Source organism: Condylura cristata, unplaced genomic scaffold (genome assembly GCF_000260355.1).
Source record: "Condylura cristata isolate star-nosed mole 26May11 unplaced genomic scaffold, ConCri1.0 scaffold00016, whole genome shotgun sequence".
Classification (NCBI taxonomy): Eukaryota; Metazoa; Chordata; class Mammalia; order Eulipotyphla; family Talpidae; genus Condylura; species Condylura cristata.
Window position 1 is genome coordinate 35,080,986 of NW_004567117.1, and position 19,066 is coordinate 35,100,051.

Here is a 19,066-nt window from a genome sequence, read left to right on the forward strand (position 1 = left end):
AAGTGGCCTATTCGGACACTATTTCGTTACTTATAGTTCTGTAGTCCTAAGCAAGTTCAGAACTTCCTGGTCAATTAGTTATAGTTACAAGATGCCTTTCAAATCAATCAAGAGCAAAAAGCTTGATCGCCCTGGGAAGTGTGTGCATCACAAGGTATGACCAGAAAGGCCTGGGGGGCTATTGACTAATGCAAAAACTTACTTCCAACTTACACATCACGAGGTATGACTAGGAGCTCATGGCAGTGGGGGGACCTTTGATGTATAACAGGCTGGTCAGTGGAACACCTTGTTGATAAGATGCAAACCCTGACTAGGGATCTGGGCCTGGATCTCAATTACAATCCCGAATCATCAAGCTGGTGAGAAGCACCTGGAAGGCAGAATCACAGCCCCTGATACTGCAGGGGACTGAGCACATTGTCTAATTTCACCCCTCGCTGCAGGGGACTGAGCACATTGTCTGATTTCACCCCTGGTCTCTCCTTTTCTTTGTTTCCTCTTTCCTCTAAATTGTGATACTATGTGATTATTCCAGCAGCAAAAAGGCCAGGACGTTGCTCCTTGGCAGACCCACTCCGTTTCTCTTTCAGTGTGTTTGAGCTGGCAGTTGTGGCCTGGTGAAGGACCCAGGGATTTCTCCCGACACCAGCTCCCCCACAGCTGAGGGAGCCAGGTGGGCTGCAAGGGTGGAGGAAAACAGTGCCCAACATTTCAAGTTTGCCTGAGCCCAAGAATGTGTGCAATGTTTGTTTGGGTTTTCAGCACATGTACAGTCTTTCTCCTGAGAGCATCTCAATCTCAGCCCCAAAGCGATACACAGAGCCATGACTCTCTCCCTCAAGTCTGAAGGGCAATTCTGGTGTCTGTGCTGGGCTTCTCTGACTACCCAGCGGCCTGCCTCTCGGGGGCCCTATTCATCCTTGCTCCATCTTAGATCATCACACAGGTAAGTGGTCAACTGTGGACATAGAGCTCTGTTGCCTGCGAGGCACCGATGCAGGTCAGCTGCATGACATCAACCCGGTCCTCTCTTTACCTGCTCTAGTGCTGCACATACATTTTCTGCTCCAGGAATTAAATTTCCAGATTTTGATCCCTTCTCAGCAAACCTGCCAGTCAAGTTCCATAGACTCAGGGAAAAAGAAACTGCTGAATTCTCAAACCCAATCCCCTGTCTCAACACCATTCCCCACCATCAAAACCCAAGAGCCCTTGCAAATCCTCAAGCCTGACCTACATTGTTCAGTCTCCTGTGGCAAATATAATACTGAAACATAACTGTTTGCATATACACATGTATCAATAATTTTTCTCTCTGCTAAATGATAAGCTTTTTTAAAAAAAGATTTATTTAATTATGCATATAAGAACTGGGGTACAGGCCAGAGGTGTGGGGGGTGGGTGGGGAGGGATAAGAAGATTCCACCAGAGGTAGAGTGGGGAGCGGAACAGGCGGGTCTACTGAAATACACTGCTGAGGGGAGCATCCAGTGGGTCAGGAGAGGTCTGAGGAACCCTGTGGGGCAGCTCCCTGGCTGGGGATGGAACTGGACCTTCAGTGGCTTTGGAGAGCTTCACAGTGCTGTGCCACTGTGCCATTGTGCCACCAAGGAGGGCCCCAGATGACAAGCTTCTTAAAGGCAAACGTGAGCTTAACCCAGCCCCTGAAATCAAAACAGCAGCTCAGTGATACTAATGGAATTTAACCAGTTGGTGATTAACTTCTGTCCTTTTTTTGAATGATAATTTCTCAGCTGAGGGTCCAGTTTACAAATATCCACCAAGGACCTACTATGTGCTGAGTAATCACCCTATTATGCCCTTCAGGCAAGAGGGCAGATCCCCTTATCCATATTAATTTGCAGTAGGAGAATTAAGAAAATAATTGAATAAAAAAATGAATGTTGTATGGGGAAAGGTGACGTAGGGCTAAAAAGAGGGGGGGCAGGCGTGGAGAGGGGTGAGGGTGGTGTTGATCTCCCTGGAGAGTTAACAGTTGGGGTACATCTTGCCTCTCTTGGGGAAGGAGCTTCTGAAGGTGTCTATATTGTTTGACTTTGCATCTTTTTGAGATTTTTTAATAGGTCCTGTTGCTAAACATGGAGCTTTAGGCCTGTCACACTTTTAGCAAGTCATAAAAAAGAGATGTCAGACTTTAAAATGTCCCCTACTTCTTTATATTCTTTTTCCCTTTTAAATTGTGAGGGGGAAAAAACCCGAAATTAAATGGATGGCAGGCAGTAGAGTCTATGTGCAAATTAGTTACCTTCCCAAAAGTCATCTGGCTTTAGCATTTCCAAGAGCCCCCGCTTGTTTAACAAACCAGATCATCTGTAAAGCACTTTGGTTTCCACGGCAATATTGGGAAAGGCGAGAACACCCTGTTTACTATCACTTTTCCGGAACCCGCACCCCACTGTCCTGAGACTTAACAAGCTGACTCCCCGGAAGGCTGCTGGTGACACCCTCGGGACTTGCCCCTAGAAGCCAGGACGCTCCCGGACTTACCTTGTGCGCTAGCCCGCGCAGGCACTAGGACCGCCCCGACGCGGAGAGGCAGCCAGGCTTCACAGCCTGTCAGAGCGTTAGAGCTGCCTTGCAGTTACACAAGCCGAGAGAGCAGGAGCGCCAGTAACACCACTGCATCCTTCCCCCTCCTGGGCGTTAGGAAGGTATTTACTTGCTATTTCTTACTCGTATTGCGCACCCCGTCAACGTGCCGTTAGTATTCACTTAATCGGATGCTCTGAAATGTTGTCCAGCACTTGTTGGGTTACTATATTATTTTATGTTAATTTCCACAGCCGATGGAAGCAACAGTGCCATAAAGAAATGGGCTAGATAGAGACAGAGGCTGAAATCTGGAGGCATTTGGAGTTGTAAGTACATCAGCTACAGATCTCTAACATGCTGCCTGTGTTAGCTGTGTCTCTTGACCTGTTTTCTTTTTGAAAGAGCCAACGTAAGGTGCCATCTGCAGATTTCATTTACGAAGGAAAAGCACCAAGACAGTGACTAAACCACTAATGATGGGCCTGCAACTCCACTTTGGAGGGGCTGTGTGACTCTTCCAGCCTGTGGGTTTGCAAGAAGAGGCACGGAATTTGCAACAGTTTTCATGGGAAAGAGATTTTGCTCAGGGCTGCAGACTGCTTGCTTGCTTTCTGCTTTCAAAGCTCAAAGACTGTCCTATCTAATCATTGCTGTGCTGCAGTGTAGAAGTCCTTGGTGCTTTCTTTATTTCTGCATTCCAAATAAATACTCTTGTGATGAATGCCGGTTGCCAGAAAGCTGCTAAGCCACTCAGCACCTCACAGTGTAGAGCCATCCAAGAGAAATCTAGTTTGCTTTCTCTTGACCATGCTCAATGCTGCAATGAATAGATTGCACACAGAAACATTTAAAAATTTACTAATCTAAGATTTCCCTTCCTTCAACAATAAATCTGGTTATATGTGGTAAGGGAGTAATTTGCTGTTTAAACACCCAAAGGAATAGAACTCTACAGAGAATTGGAAATTCTCCTGAAGTAATTTTACAAATCTGTTGAAGATGCTTTTTTCAAGGCCTTGGTGCCAATATCATGTTTAAAAAGCTCTTTGAAAAAAAAAAATTAAAGATTTATTTATTTATGCATATAGAACTGGGGTACAGGCCAGAGGTGCAGGGCCGGTGAGAGGATTCACCAGAGACAGAGCGGGGAGCAGAACAGGCAGATCGACGAAGTACACTGCTGAGGGGAGCAGCGAGCGGGTCAGGAGAGGTCTGCGGCGCCATGTGGTTCACCTCGGGGCAGGCGGGGATCGAACTCATGCGGAAGTGGCGTTAGCTTCTTAGTGCTGTGCTTTAACCCGCTGCGCCACCAGGGAGGGCCAGCTCTTTGAAAATTTTAACGGCTTGCAAAATGGTTGATTTGGATCATTAGAAATAAATAGAAATTACACTAATTTTGGGTATCTTATACCTAAATGTTAATAGGTGAATGTATTTATAAATGAAGAAATGTTGAGTCATATTAACAGTGAACTCATGGGACATTTTAAGTTCAACAGTGCCATTAAATTTATTTCAGGAAAGAAAATATCAAACTAAGTTTCAGAGTAATGCATCAATATTGAAAACGTGATGTTAGAGCATAGTTTAAAAAAATCAAAAATACTTTTAATTGTTCAAAATATATATTTTAGGTATATCCTATTTGATTTATTGAAATGCCTTTAATGTGTTTTCATATAACTTAAGTATTAAGCTTTTGAAGAACATGCTTATCATTCTAAAACTTTTCATCTGCTAAAAGAAGCGCAAATGACAGAATATATTATTGCTGTATACTTTTTATAAATTAAGCATTTTAATTGAATATATATAGTACTTACTATAAAACTATGCTACATATTTTTAAAACTATAACTAAAAGTGGTTATAATAATTAGTTGAAAGTATCCTTAAGATGTAAATACAAATAAAAATTAACATCGCTATATGGTATTTCATATGCAGGAATAATCTTGTTTGAAGATATTGTCTTGTTCTGGAGGAGGTTAGGAAAAGTAGGATGGAGGTATAATAGACTTAAGATATTTTCTGAAACAGGCAAGTTTTAAAACTTATTTTCAAGTTGATATAAGAAAATATAATTCTATGAATTTTGTGTTGATGAAGTTTCTCCCTCCCTGTTTCAATTTTTTTTTTCTATACCCCAAGTCTGGAAAGATGACTCAATTCTTCAAATTAAAACTAACTGCTGAAAAAATTTTCCCAATTTATGCTTTGCCAACTTAAGATTCATTGATTGAATCTTAAAATTCATTGAATTCCATGATGAGGGAAAAAAATACAGAAAACATATATTTATTCAGAATTTGATACTCTTCTCAAAACATGGACATATTTTTCCTAAACTTAAGTCCTAAAATAAAGCCCATTGGCGAGACAGAGGCAGGGTGAACAAACCCCAAATTCCTGGCACAAAAGTGGGGCTTAAAAGAAAGGCTAAATTGCAATAGCTACAACTAATTCATGTGAAATTAGTGATTATCTGATGATTTTTCCCTGGGGATAGTCCCTTGAGGTCTTGAAAAGTCTGGCTGCTAAGGAGGTATAGGGGAACATCACTAGTAACTATTATTACTGGCTAATAGCAATGCAGATGTTTCTGAGAGACTGATTTCGACTTACATATTTTCAAAGAGGTTCAGAGATAGCAAATTGGATTTTACTCTCAGCAAAGCTTTTCTTTCTAAAGGACATGACATATTCCACATGAATAGGGTACTTAGTAAGATATTTAAGGAAGAAGATAGGAGTTAATGTGAAGGAAAGCAAAAACCTCAGTCAAACCGGATCTGGCATTTCAGATGACTTTTATTTTGGTTTGCTGCGTTTTGAGTAAGAAAAAAAATGTCTCCTAGTAGAAACCACAGAAAATGCAACAAGTTCTCTGGAGGCTACTTCTAAGGTTAGGCCTGTGGGAAGCACTTAGTTTGTTGCAGGGAAATTGGAACAAATGTAAAGAAATGACAAGTAGTTCCCGATTTGTATTGAAAGGCGATCCCAGTGCTAATGTAACTCCTTGGCTACATACACAAGCCACAAAAATAGGAGCTATATATCACTAGAGAGTTTCTCTGTGATCTCAATATGATTTTCCCTTGTTAAATAAAAGAATAAAGAGAAAGGAACGAGGATGTATTGGTAGCTTGTCCTGCCCACATTAGTGATAGTGGCAACACTGGTAGGTGTTTGACACATGGGATAAGTTATTGTGCATGTAATTTTGGATAGAAGCATTTTTTGAAAGTGCAGGTCTTGTTTTCAGAATTTATTTATGAAGAGTTAAGTTTATAGGTACAACACAAAGCTTTTAAATAACGAAATTCAGCTATGAGGTATGAAAGACCAGTTAACAATGAAATGTGGATATCTTGGTGGTGACAGAGTTATGGCAACATCACCGTAAGTGGGGGACCCTGTACTTCCAGAGTTCAAACAATAATGTCAGCCAACAAAATAATTCAAAAAGAAATGTGCAACTGGTGCATTGGTGAAACGTGAAACATGGTAGTTTTAATTGTCCCTCCTGACTTACCAGCTTTCACTGATTTGAACATGGGACACAACTGACCTTCTCTTGTTACTTTCATTTACATCTGTGTTTTATAGGGAAGAAGCTGAAAAAGACTACTGTTGATAAATATTGTTGATACAAGTTGTTGATAAATATAACTCTTGGTTCACAGATGTTTAAATTGCAAATGAGGTTAGTTATACCCCACAATATAACATACTAATTTTACTTTGTGCTTTGAAGCCAGTATAAAAAAATCTGATGGACACAGCATTTAGTTTTTTTGTATTATCTTTCATTAGATATTAATTAATAGACACTAATTCCTCATTGTATGTCAGGCATAGAAATTAGAGTGGTAGAAAAGAGATATCCCACCGCCCATGGTCTTCATCATTTTTGTGGCGGCAAGTAGACAACAAACAGGCAAATACTATTAACTAGATGTATGATCTCTTTCCATTGTAGGTTCTCTCTAGCAATATCCTGAGGCCAAATTTTATGATATTAATATCAGGAAAGTAGCTTGTCATTATTGGGTAATATTTGATTTCTCCCTTTGGTGCAGATAACATAGTTTTCCCACCTCCATGATGCCCTGAGCTTTTCCTCCCATTTTTCGTTTCCCATTTTCTCTAAAATGTATTATTCAGTCACTATGCTTGGAACGTATACTTATGTTGAACACATCACTAGCATCTGGAAGGAACACTGAGGTTAGGAAGTCCTCTACTTTCATGCATAATATAATCTTAAAAATGGGTACAAATGCTGAATAATAAAAATTGTAATATTTGGAGGTTACAGATTTCCAGGGGGAATAATAGATGACAGATAATGGAAGAATGAAGAGATAGTCTTCTCTAAGACTCTTAAGTCTGTTACATATTTGTTTCCACAGATTTTGGGGTGCTCTTGTGTTCAGTCTTTATTTTGTCCTAGAGACGTTTTATGTAGTTGTAGTTTTATTTTCAAGTGCATTTTGATAACCCTAAAGTTTCTGAAAACAGATGAGGAAAATGGTGTAGACCCGTCCCTTCCAACAAATGCGGTCATCCCCCCTAATACCTCTTTTGATACCACTAAAATGCTTCCCTTTTGTCCTTACTTCTTAGTGGAGTTATTTCTGCATATTTTTCACCTTTTGCCCCAGGGCTTTGGGTAGGGATGTAGATAAAAGAACTGCCCAGATTTTGGAACTGGGCATCCTTGAAATTTTCCCTTTCACCCCTGTATGTCACAACCAAACACATTATTGGTTTATAATAAGTCCATAATTCTGATGGACTTACTCTGTTCACTATCATGCACTTATTTTCAAGATTACAATTAAATAATAACTGAATTTAAGATGGTTGCTATTACAATATCCTATATTTTCAAGGTTACAATTAAATAATAACTGAATTTAAGATGGTTGCTATTACAATATCCTATATTTTCAAGGTTACAATTAAATAATAACTGAATTTAAGATGGTTGCTATTACAATATCCTATATTTTCTTAATAAAGAAAATATTTCCATTACTGTATGAAGTAAATACCAACCACATCCATTATTGATATAGCCCCATAATGACTCTATGTCATAAATATTGTGTTAAACTTTTATCAGTGATATTTTATCATTTTGCCTTTCACTTCCTCAGGAAAGTTCTTACTAGCTACAATTTTCCAATTGTTTAAATTGAAAGTAGATCAAAATTCCATTTCAGATCAAATAGCACCTTGCTCTCAGTCCAAAGGGTGGAGACACACTGTCTCAGCATTACTGCTCTCTGATAAAGAATGGTCCTGCTTTTCGTCTTAGCACTGCAGGACAGACATCCATCTTGCATCACTCTCTATGCATGTCAAAAGTCATCTATCTGAAGAACAAATGGCTCAATCAAAGAGCAATTGCTCCTGGCAAAGTAATCACTTAAATGGTGCTTTTTTGTTTGGAATGGATTCCTTTAGTTACAACAATAAAGAGCATATTTCAAGTCTGTTTCAAATTTAGTTCAAGTTTCTTTCAGTAATACTCTACCTCCATGAATACATTCATACTTTTTCGTTTTAGACTAAGGCAGTGCAGTTTGGAAGGGATTTTGAAATACTGGTCTACCACTTCCAGTTTATAGATGACGAACCTGTTTCGTTGGTAACACTACACTGACTAACAGGAGCGGTGAAGGCAGGATGCATACTGGCCTTTTTTCCTATTAAAACAGTCGCACAGCATCAGTCAGTGGGGAAGGAGGAGAGGGAGGAGCAAAACTAGGAAAAAACTAGAAGTAAAACTTGCCACCTCCAGTGTCAGGGGTCTTGAGTCTGCTCCCAGGTATTTATCTGCTTGATCACTCAGTATCGTGATGAAAATCAGGCCCCAGGTCCCCAGCCAGGTTTTGAATCTTGAACAAAGTGTTCCACTGATTAGCTCATGGGTCCCTCATACATCAGTCAATGACCCTGAGCCTGGCATTCCCAGGATCACTTCCCAATGCACACCCTTCCCATGGTGGTCAAGCTTTCTGCTCTTGTTTGATTGAAGACACCTGTAGATTGGGCTTTTATAACTGACTGACCGGACAGTTCTGACCTTGTATAGGAATGCAGAACCATAGGTAACAAAAATGGTGGTCAGTCAGGCTGCTTAGGACTAGCAGCCTCACAATCCTGAAGTTCTGAGAGATCATGATGTGCTAGATATATATGGAAGGAGAAGCCACGTCCTAGGTATCTTAGGATACTCACATAGCCTTATTGTTTTAGCAGGTTGCTCTTTTTCAGTACAATTTCAAAGTGGAAACCTTAACTCCCAAGCAAATAAAAAATGGACAATAAGGATTCTCTTTAATTTGTTGGTGAATGAAAGGTCAAGCAACATATGACTCTTCCAAAGCACTGAAGAAACCAGGCAGAGGTGCACAGAATAAGCCCATGTGCCAATTTCAGCTCTTATCGTTTTGTAAGTGAAGTTTTACTGGGATACAAGTTTGGTTATTTCCATGGAGGCATCAGATGCATCCGTTAACAACAAGGTTTCCTGGAGGTTGTACCACAAAGGCCTCTCTGCCTAGAAATTTTCATAAGGAAACCTGAATTGGGTTTTCAAAATTCTCTTTGAATATCTATTCTACCCTAAAGCTTAGAAACCAACACCTAAACACCCTCGCTACTTGATTTTACCTGCAACCGCTGACAATCTGATCAGAAATTTACTGGCAACACTGATTTGCACAATTCCATCCTGGTAAAAATGGGGCAGGTTCTCACTGATCCCATACAGATAATCTATTACCATAGAAAATAAGGACACTCAGTGAAAAGTATTTGTTTCCACATTTCAATGGGGGTCTTGAGATTCAGACACCAGTTAGAACATTCAATTTCAGTTGACAAAAGCATAATCTTCTAAGGTGAGGATTAGAGATAGCTTAAGAAGAAAAAACAACAGCTTCCTTTATATTTATTTTAAAAACAGTCAAAATAATGCTCGCTGTATTCCAGACAAATAAAAGCAATTACATTCTCCTCATGAGCTCATGACATCCTGTGCGTGAGCCCGAGGCCTCGCCGCCAGGTCCAGCTGTCTGCTCTGGTGCAGGATGTCTGTGTCTGCATCTGCATCTGCCCCGCGGGGGCCCAGGAAAGCCTGACTGTTGGCTAAGCCACGTGAGGCGGGAAGCTGTGTCTGGGAGTAGCAAGTGCTTGGCGCCATCCATTCCATGAAGTTCTGGGACCATCCTGTGTTGAAGGCAGCAGGTCTGGCTTGTAGTGAGCAGAGCCACAGGCAAGCACCAAGAAACTCAGAGCTCTTGAATGATGAGACTAATTGGCTATGGTTTGGTTCATTTATAAGGGAGGAGTAAAATGCTCTACGAGTTCTTCAGGATGGTTTCATCAGTGTTTTCCCTGAAGGCGAGAGTCCATTCTGGAAGGGGCTTTCCTGAAAAATCTTCTATTTTCTGAACTATTTACATTAGTACTACTTTATTGGTGCCAATTAGCCCACGGAAGTCTGAGCCTCTATGATTTTATGGTTCTTTCTCTGCAGCTCTTACAATAATATTGACCCAGTGAGTGATTATGAAGCCACCAGACAAATCTAATTAGTTCTAACATTTTTCATTTACTTTTAAAAACTAAACAACAAATGGCTGTTCTGAGAATTCTCAAAAATTAAGTTATGAGTGAATTTTAGGAGCAACTGGGAGTGACTTCTAAAACTGCCAAAGCCTAACAGGTCAGGAGAGACCTGCCGGGCCATGTGGGTCAGCTCAGGGGCCCGAGACGGAACAGGTGTGGCAGTGGCTGCGGAGAGCTTTACAATGCTGTACCTTAACAGGTTGTACCACCGGGTTAAAGAGGGAGGCCTCTGATAGTTTTAATAGAATGCAGACAGTGATAGAGGCTATTTAGTTTCAACCTGAAACTATGTAAAATTAAAATTAGGTAGCAAATGCCTGTTGCCTGAATAGACTTTATATATTAGGCAAAAAAAAAAAAAATGCATGTTAGGCAAAAATAGGATCTTTACATGAGTGAAATAAGCGATGCATGATATATCTTATTAGTAATATAAAATTATTTCGGAGCAATGCATACTTTTTAAAGACCTGTAACACCAAACCATTATATAAATATATTTGATATGTATTTATGGTATGTATATATTTGATATGTGTATGTATATATGTTTGGTTTACAGAGAGAAGTGGGTCAAGGCCGTCACAGTATCTTAGGAGACTTGTAGTGCCTTTTGCTGCGTGTAAAATTTTATTTTTTGTACTCAATTATGATAAAATGAAATCACACATATTGCCATAAAAATAACTTCATGCTAAGTAGAAGCTAGCTTTTATTATAATACACAATAGCGTAGTAAGAAAATACAACATGATCAAATAGGATGCTATTTAAAAATCATACAAATTAATTTTATAATCGAGAACTCCTTCACCTTGGATTTCTCATTAGCAAAATGAAGCTGTCTTACCCTGCATTTCATTATTGTTTGTAAATTTTATAGCTGACTAAACAAGTAACTTTCAGGAATCCATTGTCCAAACAAGGGAGAAACAAGTTTACCCATAGGGAGGGTGCAGACTGAGAAGGAAAGCAGAAAATACGCAGTAACTAAATACAAATTTTGCTAAGGTTCATGAAGAAGTATGCAGAGAGCATGAGGGTCTTTTTTCTGGGCTGTTGGGATAGGAGCTGGGTGTGTATTTGGACAGAAGGAAGAAAGGATGGCATCAGTTACAAAGTGACACAAATGAGGATCTAGAGGATAAATAGATATTTTCTAGGGAAGGGAGGAGTGTGGAGGGAGTGGGTTGGAAATTTCAGAATGTTAACATGTTAATTCTGAGGAAGAAGATGGTATAAGCATTTGAGTTTTCAATAGGATGAGGTTAAAATTTTTTATTTTTTTGTTAATGATTTATGTATTTATGCATACAGAACTGGGGTAGAGGCCAGAGGTGCAGGGGCAGCGAGAGGATTCACCAGAGACAGAGTGGGGAGCAGAACAGGCAGAATGATGGCGTACACTGCTGAGGGGAGCAGCGGGTGGGTCAGGGGAGGTCTGCCGCGCCATGTGGGTCACCTATGGGGCAGGGATCGAACTCTGACTGAAAAGGCTACGGCCAGCTTGCACGTCCTAACCCATGGTGCCACCAAGGAGGGCCTGAAAATTTTGATTTCTAAATGTTACTTCCTTATTTTCAAAGTGAAAGAAAAAGTAGATTGGTATAGATTACATTTTTCTATCATGTTGCAATCAAGGAAATGCATACATCAGCAAAATTCTGGCCTCGGTCTTCTCATTCAAAATAGCCAAAAAAAATTTTCCCTCTGTAGGAGAACGTAGCGCTTATTGTCTACTTGATCTTCCACTAAGGTCTGAGTGAGAGAGGTCAGCTTCTAAACATAACTGACTGATTCCGTGTTTATGCTCTAGGGTGCCTCATGCTAGCCAATTTCTTCTTGTAAGTGAGTGTGGAACCTTGGAAGGGCTCATTCCCGGTAGGCTTAGCTACAGGTGTGTCAAAGCGATCAGAGAAAGAGTTAGCGCCCTGTCTGGGAAAATAATGGTTTTAATGCCCAAATAACTCACCCTTTATTTATAGTATCAATTATAGATCACCTGCATTTGGATATCTAAATGATTTAAATGTCACTTATATATAGGATTGTAATAAAGTAAAAATGAACACCAACTACCAAGTGTAAATCAGAGACAGTCTATAGAGGAGGCGAGGGAACAAGATCAAAAAGAGGGGTGGCGGAGGAAGAGCACACCCGACTATGGTGATGGCGCATGGGTGAAGTTATGTGGTGGTGGGAAGTCCATGGGGTTACAGCTGAGATGAAAATGTACAAAATGAAGAAATATGCCATTCAATTTGATTGCAGTATTTTGGATTTGCTAATGAATACATTGATCGAAATTTTATTTTGAATGTATCGACAACCTTTGTTGACATTATCCTTTTCCTTTCCACTCCCTCTCATGATGTATTTATCACACTGTTAGACGTTTATTATTGTAATTTGATGTACTTTTGGGAATGTGGGCATTTAAATCTCTGTATTCCAGCAGTTAAATAATGTTGGACAAAGGTGTTCAATAGATGTTTATTGAGAGACTGATCAAGTAAATAAATGAATGGTCCTAAATTTATGAATGTATCAAGAGAAAGATAGATACTTTAAATTACCCGGTCAAATCTCCTAAATAACATTGCCACTTTAAGTGGAAATAACTTAACAACTAGCTTATTTGATTAAATATTGATAAGGCAAGAAAATATTAAAAACAAGGCTAGCAGTACCCATGATATATCCAGCTGTTAGGGACTATATCATCTGTACAAATAACCCATTAAAAATTATTGGATATGATTCTTGACTCGTAGGGCTTTGTGAAAAAGTTGAGAAACAGACTGTGTGTGAAAAAGCTAAATGTGTATAATAAAAAGTGAGCTAGAACAGAGTTTGGAGGATAAATCAGCAAAGGCATTCTAAAAGCAGGTCCCATAGTAAATCACAAAAAGGGAAGAACATTCGTATAACATATAGTAAATGTTAAGATCTAACAACAGACTGTTTATGTACTTATAAACTTGTCCTTCTGTGTACAGCTGACTGCCTGTAATGACCTTATACTTTCCACCTTAGAACTATTGGAAAGAAAAAAATGAAATTGCTATTGGTTGCTCATCTACCATAACCCCAATGGTGAAAGCAGAATTTTACAGAATGTATCTTTACCTTAACCTCTTTTTAAAAAAGAGTAGAAAGACATTTACAAGATTTAAAAAATTTAGTCTGTGTGTTTTGCTAACTGTGGGACAGAACTTGATCTGGACAAGAATTTTTTTATAAAACAAATTTGTTGTGGTGTGTTTGCATAAACTAAACTGCTCCTGTTGTAAGGGTAACACTCAGTGCATCTTGGAAATTGTATACTCATGTGTAACCATGGGTACAATCAAGCGAATGTTATCACCACTCCTAAAAGTTACTAAATACACCTTTGCAGTGAACCCTAATCTTAAGTAGTTTCTGATAAGCTTCATTTGCATTTTGTGACATATATAAAAGGAACACTGCTGTCTGTGATCGCCTTCTTTCCCTTCATGTAATGTTTTTGAGATTCCCTCACGTTAGTAAAAGTATCTGTAGTTTAAGACCATGTTCCACTTATGACTATACTATCAATAAAATTTGTTCACACATTCTTTCTTTTACTGGTGGATGTGCAGGAAGCTTCCATTTTGTGACTACAGTGAATCACATTGCTATGAATCTTGATTTTCAAGTCTTTGTATAGAAACATGTTTTTGCTTCTACTGTTGAGTACCTAAGAGTAAAATTGCTGAAATATGTAGGAAGTGTATATTTAGTTCTGTAAGAAGTTTCCAATTAGTTTTCCAGTAGTTTTGCTCTTTACTTTCCCCGCTGAAATATATAAGAGTTCTAGTTTCTCCACATCCTCACCAGCAATTGATGTTATTCATGTTAAATTTAGTCCTTCTAGAAACTATATACAGTATCTCACGTGATTTTAATTTACATTTCTCTGACAGTCTAATGGAGCGAACATCGAACATCGAACATCTCGTTAAGGGGGTATATCTTCTTTTAAAAAGTATCTATTCAAGTCTTTTGCCCACTTTAGTAATGAGGGGGGTTTGTTGGTTTGTTTGCTTTGGTTTCTTTTTGGTAGAGTTCTAAGAGGTTAGTGTATACTTTGGATGTAATTCTTTTGTAGGATATTTGTACTGCAAAGATGTATCCTTTCTATGGCTTCTCTTTTTTGTTGCTAGACTTTTTTAAAGTACAGATTTAGGTTCATAACAAAGTTGAGAGAAAAGTACAAGAAATCCCTGTAGCTACTGCCTCTACACATGTGCAGAACCCTCCATTGTCAACAGCTTCCAGCAAAGCAGTGCACTTGTTTTAACTGAAGAAGCTACATTTATACATCATGGCCACTCAAAGTCTGTAGTTTATCTAAAGGTTCACTCTTGGTGTTGTACATTCAGTGGCTATGAGCAAATGTGTAATGACATGTATCCATCTTTCTGGTATATGGGATAGTTTTACTTCCCTAAAAATCCTCTGTGTTCTACATGTTCATCCCTCTCCTCCCAGTCTTGGATTATCACTGATATCTTTACTGAGTCCATAGACTTACCTTCTCCAGAATGCCATATTGTTGGAACCCAACAATATATAGACATTCCTTTCAGACTGACTTCTTCCATGGAGTCATGAGCTCTTAGAATTCGCGTTTTTTTCCATGACTTGATGGTTCATTTCATTTAACACTGAATAACATTCCAATCTCTGAATGTAGCAGTTTCCAAGTGTTGTATTATGCTATAAACATACATGTGTGTATTTTTGTGTGAACATTATTCAGTTCTTTTGAGTAAATACCAAGGAGTATGATAAGTGGATTGTTTGGTAAAAGTAGATTTATTTTGTGTGCCTTTCATTTTCATGAGTATTTCTTTACCAAGAGCAATCATTTTTAATTTTGACATAGTTTCATTTGCTTTTTGAAAATATTTTATGTTTTCTGCATGGTGTGGTGAGAAGTTCACATGACATGTGAACTTATCCCACAATTATTAAATTTCTGTTCCTTGACTGTACACAATGTAGAAATATTGAGAATTTTCACATAGGAGTGATTTTATCTAAGACTTTTTATTAACTATTCCCCTGGAGATCAAAATGATTCATAGACACCATCCTCCTAACTTCTGGGATGTATAAATAGAAAGAGTTCTAGAGCCTCAGGATTAGGAAGGAAATGATAAGATATTCTTTCTATCCATTGGGTAAACATTTTAGCAGTCAGATCATTTTTCTAATGCACATTGTAGAACCTCTTTTCATAAATAGCAGCAACATGGTCTAACTCATCTAGATATTTGAACAGGAAAGGAAATAAGGAATTTCTCTCTAATTTTTAACTTATAGGCTGCTTGCCTGAGTTTCTACAGTTTAGCAGCAGAACAACCTCAGTCAAGGTATCACTTACTTACATGTAGAATTATGTCTTGGGGATGGCTAATTTGCCCTACAGATAGTGTGAGAGCTGAAAGTCTACCTCTTAATCATATACAGTGTTATGAAACAAGATCACTTAATAACAAATAATACAGTTGAAATTTTATTTTTTATTAATAGAAAAAAGACAACTGAAAATTCAACAGGAAAAAAATATGACAAGATTAAAACTTGGTCTTAACTTTCCATGAATCCTATCTAGATTGTCAATCATGATAATAATCTATTTATTGTCTCATTTGACAAGAAGCAAGTGTTGGAAGCAACAGGCATTGAATGATGTTTTTGGCATACAAAACCAGAGAACAAAACAGTATCACAATTATTTTCACAGGGAAGAAAATTAATCATTTTGGAGGAGACTTTATGAGCCTAGAGCACCTTTTAAATTTTGAAAAGGTGCTGAATTTTTCTGGTTTAAAACTCAAAGCCATACACCAAAGCTCAGTGGCATAACTCATCTTGCCCTTCCAGTGCTCCACACCTCTGCTCCCTGTTGCTACTAAGTTTATTGCTTATGCAATTCTCTATGCCAACACAGACAAATATGAATACATAATTTTCTCCCCCCTCCTTTTTTTTTTGATACCCAAAAGTTATTGCTGTCTAGCTTTTTAAAAAGCACATCTATGGAAAGCCCCGTGAATCAGCATTCCCCTACAAAGTGGGGGGAAATAAGCTTCTAGGTAGCATTGTGACCTCATTGACTAAGCTGCTGAAACTGATGCCCTGACAATCCTATTGCTAAGTAAAAGTGGGGTACCTCTCAGCCTTGCTGACTCGGTTGTTTGCTTGCCTTGAGGATAGCAAGAGAGAAGATTTCGGAAGACATAGTCTAGAGTTTAAAGAATTCACAACATTTTTCCTCCTGGCAAAATCAGTCTGGAGGGGATTTTAGCCTGGAGGCTTGTACTACACAAAAAATATGTTTCAGCATAAAAGTTAATGCAGCATTTCATTGAAGAGTGAGTGTTTTTGAGTGTAAAGCTTGAAAGGGAAAAGGACTCTAATGCAATCTTATTTCCTATGAGGGCAAAGACTAGGGAGAAATCCTAAGGCAGTGTCTGTAAAGCTGACTTGATTGCAAACCTGGAGGAAGCTGTGGGCTTCTTGGAACATTATCTCCAGAGAATGTACGTGAGTGGCCCTTCTCTGAGTCATGGTGTGTGGAGTCACTGTCATAAATGCTAGCTAGCACTTCTGAGGGCAGTTTCATCTTTGTGATGAAAACAAGCATCCTATCTTGGTTGAAAAACCTATACGTACAGGTGTACAATTGTCTGAGTTTAAAATAATGAAGAACAAAAGGAAGTTAGCCTCAGCTATATAATTTTAAAAAGCACAAGGCCACTTAAATCACTCATTGTTTATTTACTAAGGATTCGTTGGATTTATTTCCATTTCTGGGTTGCTTCAACTAACAATCACATTTATTTGCATTTTCTGAGGACAGAGTTAGTCATTAAAAAAACAAGTACCCTAAAGACAGCTGAATGGTGGAAACCACTCTGGCTTCCCCATTTCCTGTGTTTCTAGATTATTTCTAGATTGTGAGAGAGAGAGCACAGCCAGTCAGTAGAGGCCAGTCACCAGGGGGTGTCTCCCAACTGGGCTTTCAGACCAAAAAGCCCTGTTTGGTAGTCTGGTTTCCTCCACAGCCAGAGTGGTATGACCCAGCAGATCAATGTTTGCTGCTGCATATCAAGAGCGAACCAGGCAGCCTTGTAAACTTTGTGTTCATGTCAATTCATGTTATACCTGACATCTTCTCCTCTTTACAATTTCAAATCCTCTATAGTGTGAAACCGCTCCTGAATTCTCTCTCTTTTATTAAACTGATAAAAGGAGGGTCTTCATCCTGGTCCTATTTTACGCTCCTCTTGTGAGGATCAAAGCTTGCTGACCCAATGTCTTACTTTGTCCATAGTACCTGATAAACAAATACAAATTAATACAACAGTAGTTGTTAATAAATTTAAATTACTTGTGTGTGTGTGTGTGTTAGTTTTAAAAATAGATGTTTTTAAATTAGAATTTGGATAAAACAAATGCCTTTTGGCTATGGCTTTGAATTACAAATTGAGAATAATAACAAGTGATGTTTTATAAAAGACCAGAGTGGATGATTCAGTCTGAAGAATGTGGGAAGATTCTTAAACCAATTCTGAATGGTGATTTTTGTCATTTGCAAATATACATGGATGTCAGAGTCAGTGTTAGTTATTAGGTTGTGAAATTAGAATTTCCAGCTCAACTATTTTATATTCTCTTAATTAAGACTTTCTTCATGCTTAATCCTATTTTACTTAAAGTAAAAACGTTGTAAGACAACCACAGAATTACCTGGCCTCGCTGAAGGATAATATCTTTTCTGTAAGGGTGGCTCTGGAGACCAGCCTTTGACGTGTGCTATAGAAAATTTAGTGGGAATTCAACAAGTTTGATTCTCCCAGCACTTCCCTGTAGTTCTTTCTTATGTTTCTTAATATACCTTGGGATTTGCTGTGCTGTATGGCACAAGTATATTTTATCCTTAGTAAAATATAAAGGTCTCCAATGAATTACCAAAATTTGAGTAGTTCTTAAATTTGGAGTGTCTCCCTAAAACAGTGTTGGTGCCTTGGGTGGGGTTGGGGGAGGGGAGGGACAGGGCAGTAGTTACAGATATCTTGTGTCTGGACATAGCAGATGTTCTCTAACTCTAGCATGCCTCTGAATACTCTGGGGTAGCTGGTAGATTGCAGATTCCTGGGTCTTATCTCCAAGAAATCTGATATAAAAGGTCTGGATTGAGGCACAAACTGTATCTTTTATTAAAAAAAATGAATAACATTGTTTTATAACCATTATATAGGTTTCAGTTGTACTGTTTTATCATCTGACAATTATATACTGTATTATGATCACTGCCAAAAGTCCAGTTCCCGTCCACCACTATACAGTGGACCCCTTTTATACTAAGACCCACTCATCCCTAGTCCCCCTCCCCTCTAGTAGCCACCAATTTGTTCTCATACTCTAAGTATTTGTTTTGGTTTGTTTCTTTATCTTCCACATATAAATAAAATCATACAGTATCTGTTTTATTCCAGTTGACTTATTTTACTAGGCATAGATCCTCTAGGTCCATGCATGTTGTCACAAATGGCAGGATTTTGTCTTTTTTTAGAGTTGAGTAATATTCCATTTTCTGTTTATATCACATCTTCTTTATCTATTCAGCCATTGATGGGTACTTAAGTACTTTCTAAAACTTGGCAACTGAGAATAATGCTGTGATAAAAAAGAGGGGTTCATTATTTATATTGTTTGGATAAATATCCAGAAGTCAAATAGATGGCTCATGTGGTATTTCTATTTTAAAATTTCAATATCTGTTTTCCACAGTAGCTGCATCAGTTTATAAGACTTCTTTTCTACA

General features: G+C 38.5%; 1 protein-coding gene across 1 annotated transcript in view; it reads left to right on the plus strand.

The window, feature by feature from the left end:
• Positions 1-2,624: 2,624 nt before the first annotated feature.
• RAB27B (RAB27B, member RAS oncogene family) overlaps positions 2,625-19,066 on the plus strand; it is a 113,410-nt gene continuing 96,968 nt past the window's right edge. Inside the window, exons 1-2 of the mRNA XM_012725964.1 lie at positions 2,625-2,675; positions 2,808-2,882. The gene's annotated coding sequence lies outside the window, so the exon portion shown is untranslated. The remainder of the gene's footprint in view (positions 2,676-2,807; positions 2,883-19,066) is intronic.